Raw genomic sequence first — 12,449 nt, forward strand, 5'->3', positions numbered from 1 at the left:
ATTGACTACATACCTGTATCTGGAAAGAAATCTAAGTCAGTACTTGGAAATTTTAATCGGCGCTGAATCTGATTAAATGAAAACAGGAAAACATGGTCATATGGACTCATAGTAGATTTGTTATAAAACAAAAAGCCCCTCAACAACTTTTCTTCAAATTAAAAGTTTAGACATAGGTAACATGACTGTAGATACTGCATCTCTTAGACACCAAATGTTAACAATGATCAAGTTTTTTTTGGCATTTGTTAAAACATGCTATTTTACCATCTTAGAATTTTTTTAAATAGACTTTTCTCCATGATGTTATTAAATTCATCAAAAGAGGCATAGTTATGTTTTAAAAAAATCAGTCTAAGAATTCATTAGTTGTAAAAATACATAGCTTGACAAGAAATGTTTTCAAAATGTGAGCTTTGTATTTAATTGAAAAGTTTGGTAAACACTTCCTCTATTTCATTTCTGTTTTGAAAGAACTTACATGCTTTAAACAGCAAAATAAGCATTTCAAAATAGATAAAATACATGAATTTTCAAAACCTATACTGAGCTTATAAAGGATTTCACTTTGATAAGAGACATCAGAGGTAAGTTTTTTCAAGTTGCCATCTCATAATGGAGCATTTCTAGATGTCTAAGCTATTTAGACTGAGGCATTGAATATTGATTATATCTTTTATGTTCTTCACGAATTCCAGAGAAAATTGTAGGAGTTTAATAGCTTTTATTTCCATTTGATCAGATTGTAAAGGACATATTTATAAAAATTCTTTGTAACATTATAAGCTCATAGAAACAATGAAAGAAGAGTGACCAGAAATAACTGCTTAATTTTTATTTGAATCTATGGAAAATTTATTTTAAGGTGCCTTTGAATATTGACAATCAAATTTTAGAAACTAATAATTATTTGTGCAGGGGTTCAATTCAATGACCATATAGATTCATTTTTTGAAATAGTCTCTCTCTGAGGCTCAGGCTGGAGTTTAGTGGCACAATCTTGGCTCACTGCAACTTCCGCCTCTTGGGTTCAAGCGATTCTTGTACCTCAGCCTCCCGAGTAGCTGGGATTACAGGCATGTGCCACCATGCCAGGCTAATTTTTGTATTTTTAGTAGAGACAGGGTCTCATCATTTTTCTCAGGCTGTTCTCAAGCTCCTGACCTCTGGTAATCTACCTGCCTTGGCCTCCAAAGTGCTGGGATTATAGGCATGAACTACCATGACAGGCCAAAATATTGAGTCTGAGCAAGATTATAGGTGGTGGAAAAAATATTTCCTATAACAAGGAAAAAGAATCATCAGGGTCCTGTGGTAATGTCTGAGTACACCTCAGGTCCACCCCAGTTCTGGGGAGTCAGAATTCTGTCCAATTTTTACTGCTAGAAGAATGGATGTTTTAGAGAGGTGAGGACTTTCCTTTCTCCTGATGTGTTGTACTATAACCAGAAAACAAAGGGTAGAGCACACGGAAGGAAGAAAGGGAGAGAAAAAGAGGGAGAAAGGGAGGGTAGATAGGAAGGAGGGTGGTAGGCAGGCCAAGATTTCATCTACTCCCAAAGACAAATTTCTTTTTCACAGTATTTCTAAGGTGCCAATTTAAAACACTGTTTTTAGATCATCTGTAAGTTAGAGGTGGCTGAGATTGTTAGATCTGTTTATGGATCCAATGCAGAATGTCTTTTCCTGTTATTTTTGGACATTACCCTGGTAGGTGTAGCGTTGAAAAGAATAGTCATTCCCTTTAAAAGATGTCAGGCATCCTTCCCCCTCCTCTCTGCCCTGCCTCCTCCTCCTTCTCATCCTCTTTCTCTTTTTTCTTCCCTCTTTCTCCCAGTGAAGGCTACTGCAGTGGCATGTAAAAAATATTTCAGGCAAGTTTGAGAAATAAAAGCAGATTGGTGACAAAAAGGATATTAAAACCAGGAAAGAGTTAGGAAAGTAGAATTGCTGATAAACTCCTCTAGCATCCTGCAACCTTCGAGAGCCTGTTTGATCCGACTTCATAAAACAAATTGCTACATTTTGCTTTTCAAACTCATCCCACATCAGAAGGTAAAAAACAAGTCATACTTTGTCTTTTGGTTTAAGAAACTGAAAATAGTTTCACTAAACGAATGGCTTGCATAATGAAAAATATTAATAGTCCTACCGAGAATACTTTTGATCTGGAAATTCTTGCTCTTTTGTTTATCCAACAAGACAAAGATGTACTGTATTAATGACTAGAATTATTTACTGAGCTTGCCAGTACCGCCCCGCCCGCCCCCGTTTCCTATCACCTTCATGCAGAATTCGGGGTGACCTCATTTTGAAATGCAGGGATGAACTCTTTGATCATGCATCTCTCCTTCTGTGACTCATGCTCTCAATGCATTCATAAGATGATTTATAAGTGGGGGAATGTATGTATGCAAGGGATTAAGCCCTTTGTATTTTGCATTTCTTTTGTCTTTGAAATAGTCTCCTTCAGAATTGTCAATGCAGAGCACACTTGTCTTCCAGGCAAACAGGTGAGGTCCAGATTGCCAGAGTTGAGAACAGCTCTGCTCCTCCAAGATTTAAGAAGGTAGGAAGTGGCTGGGCACTGAGCAAGTGCAGGACTTTCTCATTTCAGCCTGGCCCAGAGGCTTGGGATGGCAGGTTCTCATGATGTATTCTTCACTTTCAGATGTGGAGTTGGGGGAATGGTCTGAGCCGAGTTTCTTCCTTCTCAGTTCTCTCTTTCTGGCCTCGTGTGTGGGCTGATAGGCCTCCAGAGTTTGTTCAAGAACCAACAGGGAGACCTTCAGAGTGCGGCATTCTGGGATTAAGAAGCAGGAAGAAGCTCACCAAGGCAGGACACCAGTCCTGGAGAATGAAGACTCCTGGCCACCCCACTCCCAGGATTCCTCAAAAACTTTGCAAACTGGGCACACTATTCCTGCTGTTCCAGAGAGAATGACTAGCAATTTAAAGACCAGTCAGAGCCCAAGAATCCTTGGTCCTCGGCCTATTAGTAGGTCATAGAAGAAAACAGCAGTGATGAGATGAAAATGTCGGTGGCATTAGAAATGCCAGGGCAGATGTGCTGAAGAAACTGCTTGAGGGTGGCTGAAATCCATGCCCAGCATCTACTGGTACCTCTCTGTGATTTAATCTGGAGTAAATTTGACACAAAAATCCCATTCACCTGATCTCCTTGATCTCCAAAAAATACATTTCAGTTGATAGAAACATTAGATGTGCATATTTTTTTTTTCTGAAGAGTAGTGTCTAAGTTAATATATTTTAGAAGTTAAGGGCTTGTAGATGGTATATCCCCACCAAAAAACTACAGGAGAACAAGGCAGAGGTGGATAAAAATGTGCCTGTGATGGCCTTCTGCTGGTGTAGGTGAGCCTCCCTCCTGAGCAAGCATCCATGCTGGTTTCTATCTGGGAGAACATGACCTGGAAGGAGACATTTGACCTTTCATATAAAAAGCCTGTACAAGAGACAACAGGAATGCAAGATAGTCATTGATCCGTGAAACCCACCCGTGCAAATTCTGAAGTCTGGGGAAGGCCTGAGAAAGAGGTGTCCAGGCCTGGGCATGGCAGTGCATTTGGCTGAGCTGGGTGTAACCAGGGGAGGGGGATTGCCCAGGCTGTTGCTCGCAGCAATTGGAGAGATGGAGCCACACAGCGAGCTCTGCACCAGAGCCTCTGACTGGAGAGATGACAGTCCTTGGGTGGACATTTCAACTTCCTGTGGTTCCTTGGGTTTTGTTTTGTTCTCTATCTCCAAAACTATCTAACTTTTTATGTAATGCTGAAATCAATTATCCAATCATTCATAGATTGCTTTCTTTCACATTTATGTTCAAGATGGGCTGGGATTTTTTAAGCTATTTTTGCTAAATTTTGAAATCATGATTTGGAAAGCTTTGTGAAATCACACAGGATGCTTTTCAACTAGTTCTAAAAAATCGATAATCTATAAAATAGAGTTGTACAATACAAGAATAAGCATTTTCCAGAGTTTGATAGTCCTTGAGTAAATTTATCAGGGTCCAAAAAAAAGCAAAACACAGCAAACAAGGAAACGGATTGCTGATCCTTCTTTTTGCCTATTTTGCATATATGGATTTATTTCTTTTGAAATATGATTCAAAGTACAGATAATTAAGACCAGATGGTTGCTATAATTCAAAGTAGGTAACATTAAAAATTCCAATCATCAAAATCTCTCAGCAAGTTTTGCCCCATAATAGGAAAAAGTAAAAAGATGTTAAATGTAACAAGATGCCCCGAAGAAATCAGAAAAATGAAAATAGAAATTTCAGGACTCATTAAAATGCATGTTAAAGTATTTTCTGATTATATAAGTAACATATATTTAGCATTTAAATATATAAAAACTATGCAGAAAAGTCAAGGACATGAAGACTAACCATAATTTTATTTCTCCAGTGAAACGATTACTTACATTTTAAATTATGTCTGTCCTTTTTACAAACATACAATAAATTCCTAATGCTGATAGTGTTAAAAAAAAAAAAAAACTTGAGGTAATGCATATTGGTTCAATTTGGCTATTCCACATGTTTACATATTTTTAACTGTGTTGTACACAATAAACATACAGTTTTTATTTGGTAATCTAAAAATTCATTAATTTGAAAATATTCCCTTGGAGAATATGAGAACTACAACAAAGAAAAAAAATCGCTTAAAATTTTCTGTACCAGAAATAATTCCTCTTATTTGTAGGCTCTGTATTTTTGCCTGCATAGGGCAGGAATTAACATACTTTTTTCTGTAGAGGGCCAGATACTATAATATTTCAGGCTTTCAGATATTTTGTGTCAACTGGAAAATCATGAGATGTATAAATTTAGAGAGGAGACTTCATGATAAAGGGTTACAGCCTGCAAGGTGGCAATCCCACAGGCTGAGAAGCACAACCTAAGGCAGAGCCTGAAAAACAGGCACATCTAGGAAGGGAAAGATGAGACAGGGATTTATGCTAAAGGGACTGACCAAATACACCTATTTAGCAGGTTACATTAGGAGCTATAAATATGCATGGAGGAGATCTTGTCCCATGTTCACTTTGGGGTAGAGACTTAACATTTAAATGTATTACAACGAGGCCCTATATAGCTACAGGTGAAGCAGGGACGTGAAGACATTAATGTAAATGTAAATGGACCAGAACCAGTCCATCTTCAGGGGGTTGTCGCTAATTAGAAAAATATACTGAAATCGGGCTCCTGTCCAATCAAAACTGTAGTTACGGCTGCGGAACAGGGGCTGGGGGATCGGCTCTAGTGGCAGGTGATGTGGCCCAGGCTGGGGTGCTGTGGCTCAATCTGGACTCACTGCAACTTCCGCTTCTCAAATTCAAGTGATTCTGCTGGGACTACGAGCATGCGCCACCACGCCCGGATAGTGTGTGTGTGTGTATGTGTGTGTGTGTGTGTGTGTGTGTGTGATTCTTTTCTTTTTCAGAGTCTTGTCTAGTTGCCAGGTGCCAGGCTGGAGTGCAATGGCGCAATCTCGGCTCACTGCAACCTCTGCCTCCCAGGTTTAAGCAATTCTCCTGCCTCAGCCTCCCGAGTAGCTGGGACTACAGGTGTGTGCTGCCATGCCCAGCTAATTTCTGTATTTTTAGTAGAGACGGGGTTTCACCATATTGGCCAGGATGGTCTCGAGCTCTTGATCTTGTGATCCGCCTGCCTCGGCCTCCCAAAGTGCTGGGATTACAGGCGTGGGCCACCGCACCCCACTACTTTAAGAGTGGTGGGGGAACCTGGCTTAACCCTGGCTTGGCACGGCCTTAGGTCTTGTGTATAATTTGGTGTCCTTTTGCCACAAAGAGTTTGTACTGTCAGTCTTATGATCTCTATTTTAATATCAATGCCAGTCAGTCGTATCTAAACCACAAAAAGGAAAAGTTATAAAGAGGCGTGCTCTACCTCCGACCTTGTCACACTTAGGAACTCAGTTTTTAAGGTTTCTCTTGGGTCCTCTTGGCCAAGGAGGGGGTCTATTCAGTCAGTTGGGGGGCTTAGGATTTCATTTGTAGTTCTTAAGCGTCACAGTTAACCACCTCTGCCAGTGTAGTTTGAAAGACAGTAGGACAATACTCAGACAAATGGGTGTGACTGCGCTTCAATCAAATTGTATTTGCAAAAATAAGATTTGATTTTCGGGTTGTAGTTCGCAAGGCCCGGTGGCATAAATACAGTACATTTGTGGATCATGTTGTATATGCTGTTTGTAACCAGCTTCCCCTGCCCAAGCTTTCTTGTGACTATTTGAAGTCAAACTGTAATTCTTAAACGTGCATTTGTGTGGCTTCAATGTATTTTTATATCTGTGTACTGTGGTTTGTATCTTAAAATCCCGTATTAGACTTTATGACTTAAAATCTTTAACATTGTAACTCTGAAAATGATTTATATATAATCTTGTGTGTCTGTTTCAGATTTTTTAACAGAAGTTTATGGAAGTTAAACTATTGGATCACATAGAATGATTTATTAGGTTTGAAAAACATATTGCCGAATTGTCCCATAGAAAGCTTACATCCTACCAGAGTCAGAGTAACTGCTTCCCCACACGTTCACCACCTCCTGAATCCATTTAACTTTTTGATTCATGTTCCTACCAATGATATTCATCTTCATGCTTAGATTTATGTTCCTACCAATGATATTCATCTTCATGCTTACTGGTTATTTAACTTCTTTTTGGTGAATTTTCTTTTATAGTTGGTAGCGTTCATTCTTTTCTGTTGATTGGTGGGAGACTTTATACATAGTAAGACTAAAATTTTTTTTTTTTTTTTTTTTTTTTTTGAGACGGAGTTTCGCTCTTGTTACCCAGGCTGGAGTGCAATGGCGCGATCTGGGCTCACCGGAACCTCCGCCTCCTGGGTTCAGGCAATTCTCCTGCCTCAGCCTCCTGAGTAGCTGGGATTACAGGCACGCGCCACCGTGCCCAGCTAATTTTTTTTATTTTTAGTAGAGACGGGGTTTCACCATGTTGACCAGGATGGTCTGGATCTCTTTGACCTCGTGATCCACCCACCTCGGCCTCCCAAAGTGCTGGGATTACAGGCTTGAGCCACCGCGCCCGGCCTAAAATTTCTTTGACACATGTGTTGTAAATGCCCCTTTTGTTTATTTTCTTTACATTCAATTGACAGGCTTTTAATTTAAGAAACTTGTTTTAAAGTAATTGAGTAAATTTACAACTTTGCATTTTTTCTTATTCATCGAAAGAACTTAACTGTATCTTCAAGGCTATGTTAATTTCTCAAACCATTTTACTCCTGAAATTTAAAATTAGGAACTCTATGTATTTAGTTTTCAAATAGCTATTTAAGAACTATTTTGTGTGAAACACCATCTTAATTACACAGTTATTATAAATGCTAGAGTATATTTTGATATATTTTATTCTATTGCATTAATCTTGGTGCCATTTTACCAGCATGATGGAATTTCAATGAAAATGTTATGATGTTATTGTATAGCAGTGTAAGTCTTTCGTAGTTTTTGACATTTTCTTAATCTGTGTTACAAACTAAGTTTAGAATAGCTTTAAATTGTCCAGCCATGTTTCTATTGGATCTGCAATAATCCTATGAATTGATTTAGGGAGATTACTATCCTTATGATAGTTTGTTTCCACTCAGCATAACGATCTGTGTTTGTTCAAGCCTTCTTTGCCTCTTGTTTTCTTTGAGTTCTACATATTTATTTGTAAGTATGCTTTAATTCCTTGGGGCTATTATGAATTGGGCTTTTTCTGTTCATTATATATCTCTAATTTGAATTTCCACATACCTACTCACCTAGGCTTAGGGTCCAAGAGTAATTCTAAACTCTTGTCTACCCAGTCCACATGTTCCGCAGACTCTGCTGCCTTCTCTTCTCCACCCCACTGTCACTGGCTTCATGCAAGCTCTGAACACCTGCTGACTGGACGATTCTACATTCTTTCACACCGGTCTCCCCACATCCAAAGTAATTTCTCTACACCTTTCACTTTATCAATGAGTGATTTCCCTAAAATTCAAATGTTATCATACATCTCTTCTAACTCTTTACCATTTCGCCATTGACCATTAGCAGATTTTTAGGCATAGATGACCTTGATGCTCAGGTCATTGTCTCCATCATCTCCTGCCCCAATCTCACTTATCACTAACTTTCAGTCTCTAGACTGCTCAGTTTCATTTACACACCAGCAATGAGGCCTCCAGACTTAACATGCACCCTTTCCTCAGCCAGCACGTCATCCCCATTGCTGCTGTCCACCCGGAAAACACCCACTTTCTCATCTTTTAAGTCTCAAATCAAGAGTGCCTCCTCAAGAAAGATATTCCTATTTTTCTCTTCCTAATCCCAGAGTAAACCACACCTCCTACCTTTTGATTCCCAGATCCCTGTATTTGTCACAGCATCTGTTACGTGACAGTATGCCGTTCCTGCATATCTGCTTTTTCTTACCAGACTGAACATCATACTCGTCACATAATTGATGCTGACTGCAGCAGGTAATTTCCAAATTTTAATGGCTTAATACAGTGAAGGTCTGCAGCTCTCCATGACAGCTTGAGTCCAAATGGTGAATGAAAAATCAGTTTCCGGCCAGGCACAGTGGTTCACACCTGTAATCCCAACACCTTGGGAGGCCAAGGCTAGCAGATCATAAGTTCAATATATCGAGACCATCCTGGCCAAAAATGGTGAAACCCTGTCTCTACTAAAAATGCAAAATAAATAAATAAATAAATAAACAAACTGGGTGTGGTGGAGGGTGCCTGTAGTCCCAGCTACTTGGGAGGCTGAGGCAGGAGAATCGCTGGAACCTGGGGGGCGGAGGTAGTGATGAGCCGAGATTGCACCACTGCCCTCCAGCCTGGGTGAAAGAGCAGAGACTCCGTCTCAAAAAAAAAAAAAAAAAAAAAGTCTCCCTCTGCTTCATGATGCTGCCTTTTTTTTGTTTGTTTGTTTGTTTGTTTTGAGACAGAGTTTCTCTCTTGTTACCCAGACTGGAGTGCAATGGCTCGATCTCAGCTCACTACAACCTCTACCTCCTGGGTTCAAGCAATTCTCCTGCCTCAGCCTCCCGAGTATCTGGGACTACAGGCGTGCGCCACCATGCCCAGCTAATTTTTTTGTATTTTTAGTAGAGACAGGGTTTCACCATGTTGACCAGTATGGTCTCGATCTCTTGACCTCGTGATCCACCTGCCTCGGCCTCCCAAAGTGCTGCGATTATAGGCGTGAGCCACCGCATCCGGCCAATGTTGCCATTTTAGATATATGGGCTGAATAACTTCCACAGAGAGGAAAGAGAGGCTATGAGGGCCTCATAGCTGGGCATATGGCCAATTCTGACATCCTTCTGTCCAGATTTCATTAATCAAATCTCTTAACAGATGGTAACCAGACATTATGAAAAGCTGGAAAGGGGTTCTTCCTTTCTGCCTAGGAAAAGGAAATGGACATAGTAAGCAGCACAAGCCAGTGTCAGCCACAACTATGCATGTGAAAGAACTCTATCCTATCTGATAGTTTTAGTATCCCAGCGTCTGCTGTAGTACTTGGCACTCAGAGTGGGCTGAGGTTCTGTGGACAGGAAACGAAAACCCATACCCAAAATAGGGTACCCATTCCTGTCAAAATGAATTGTCGCCCATTCAAGAATGGATGTAGAGCTGGCTCTTTCACCACTGTTTGTTGGAGTTTGGGTTTTCTGAATTGTTCTGGGATTTAGAGTTCTTTGTAGGCTACCTTGTTTCCATTTGAGAGTCCAGCAACACTTCCAGGACCCAAATATCCTGGCAGAACTTAGAACTTTGGCCAGATGGCCAGTGGAGCCATCATAAAAGCTTAACTTAAGCTTGACCCCGGAGGTTTTTCCGATGCCCATTGAAAATTCCCAGGAAATCCGGAGACCTCTCATTTGCTCAGAAATGTTAAGAGCCTTAGTAAATTGATTATCAACCCTAGTACCAAATTCTTTCCCGCATTACCAGAAGGTCTACCCCAACAACAGGACAGTAAGAGAAAAGATCTTCAGGAGATCAGAGATGGCTTGCCTTACAGGAAGGGAGGAGTTAAGGATATTTTACTTGTGAGGAAAGAAAGGATGGTAAAACTGAGATATCTTTTACTCAACAGATTTGCTTGGCTTGAAAGAGAGCTAAGAGACACTGGGCTCAATGGAGTTCAGAATGAATCAAGAAATGAACCATTCAAATGTGGCTGTAGTTACTGTGTTTATCAAAGACAAGATCCTTCTGGGAATGCTAGAATGGGGAATTATGACACAGCTGATTTAGCTATCAACCTTACTCTGGTACTTTGTTACCGGTAATTTTATGCAGCAGGTTGAGAAAGCTACTCCATGCTAGAATAAACTTTATCAATTTTGCTAACGTATGAGTTCTGCTTTCTTGTCTTCTTTCCTTCTTTATAAGTAAGGAAGCTTCTTTCTTTGATACCAGTAACTTTTAAGGAATCTGTAGTTTGAATGTATTTGAATGACTCTAATATACTTTAGTTCTACTTTCATATTTGACCCAAAGAAACACTAATAGATCTTAAGTATTTCCATGTGTTTTAGAAACTTGAAGTCAGTGAGACCAAATACAAAGAATATAGAGTATCGAGAAAGTAGTAATTGTAGAGGACGTGGCTGTTGGGGACACAAGATCGTGCAAGGAATGCTGAGCTTTTTATATCCAATATAAAGAATATCCTATATATCCAATAAAAGGAACATATAGTAGGGGAAAGGTTATAAAGGAAACATTGGGTAGTTTGGCTAAAGCATAATTTGATATAAAGTATATCAAATTATGACATATAATTTGATATAAATAAAGTTAAATTTTATGGTTTTCAAACATTTGAATTGCAATAAAAAACTTTGATGTGCTGTTTCAATTTCCAGTAGCAGATAAATGCGTGTGTGGAGAAACTTACTAAAAATGACATATTTGAGTACATTTATAAAGAGTGAATGGGGTTCACTGTAATCTATTTGATACCAAATAGCTTTTCATCTCTTTGGGAGGGCACCACACTGGGGTCTCGTGCATTCTGTCCTTATGATGGATTGCAGGTGGCTCACCTGACTTTCTGCCTAGTGTCAGACCAAGCTCATGATAGACATTTCTGGATGTATGGTCACCTGATAATCCACGATCAGAAGCTCTGTCTCTTTCAGAGCCCAGTGGCATGCCTGTAGTTGTGTTTTGAAAGGTGTTGGACTGCAGATCCAGATGGCATAGCCTTGTTACCGAGTCTAAGGAGGTCCATGTTGTCATTTTCCTGCTGGGGTCTGCCATAAACCTCACAAGTATCTTTTCTTATAATATATACCTTGAGCATTTCTGGTTTTCCAGGTCCTACAGCCCAAGCAGCAGGTGTCTTGTGTAGCCCAGGTATGTTGTAGAGAGCTCTCCTACAGTGGGTTCCATGTAAAGCTGGCAGCTTTGCATAGCACTTGATGCATGGTCCAGAAAAATAGTCCTGGGTATGCCATGTATACCAATGGAGCCTATTAGGAGTTGTGTTTTCTTTGAAGCTTAAGGTGTGAAACATATATATATATATTTTTACTTGAGAAGCAGGTGTTCTGGCAAACATGAACCAATCTCCAAAAGATTATAATGTAGCCAGCCCTAAGTCATTGGAGACTTTATCTCTTATGTGTATTTGAGGCCTCCATAACCCTTGCTGCTTCCTACTGCCCTAGTCCAATAAGCATAAAGTCAAAGATATAATGGATAAGTATAATCATCTTTAGGGTGTCCAGATGGCTCAAAACTGACTGGCCTATAGAACAGAGACCAAGAGTGAAATGGAACCTTAGGCCATGTATCTGATCTTTTACTGAAGGGAAATTTTAAGCACAAAATTCAGGATGGTGTTGATCCCCGGATGGGGACGGGAAAATATATGACTAGAAAACACATAGCTTCAGGTGCACTGTGTTCTTCCTTCCGTTCCTCTAGGCTGGTTCTGAGAATATGGCTGCTCATTACATTATTCTTAAACCTTGCAGTATGTGCAAAGTATTTTATGGAAATTTTTTAAAGTATTAAAAATTTAATTTTAAAAAGGTGAGAGGTAAGAGGTAGCCAGAGAGATGTCCAAGTTGAGGGAAGGAACTCTCTTTATGATGAAAGAAAAACCACATTATAGGGTACACGGGGAGGACACAGAAAATAAAAGATGCTGGAAGGGACCTCATCAAGATGAGGAGCAGTAGATGGATGACATCCGAATCAAGAAAAAGGACAGATGCGAATATAGCTGATTTTATACATGTGAAGAACAGGAGATTGAGAAATGGGGGTTCATGCCTAATGACTTCACGTTTCTGAGTAAGGACCAGGTAATCTTCTGGCAATGAGACAGTAGCAGTTGGAGAGAGCATGACTGGTTCGGGACACAG

At 39.9% G+C, this 12,449-nt stretch overlaps 1 long non-coding RNA gene across 1 annotated transcript; it reads left to right on the forward strand.

The window, feature by feature from the left end:
- The first annotated feature begins 468 nt into the window (after positions 1–468).
- On the forward strand, positions 469–4,279 carry LOC144579827 (uncharacterized). Its single transcript, XR_013528253.1, has 2 exons — positions 469–2,569; positions 2,672–4,279. It is a non-coding gene; the product is annotated as an uncharacterized LOC144579827 (long non-coding RNA).
- The last annotated feature ends 8,170 nt before the right edge of the window (positions 4,280–12,449 follow it).

The sequence above is a fragment of the Callithrix jacchus genome, chromosome 16 (assembly GCF_049354715.1).
Source record: "Callithrix jacchus isolate 240 chromosome 16, calJac240_pri, whole genome shotgun sequence".
NCBI classification, from domain to species: domain Eukaryota; kingdom Metazoa; phylum Chordata; class Mammalia; order Primates; family Cebidae; genus Callithrix; species Callithrix jacchus.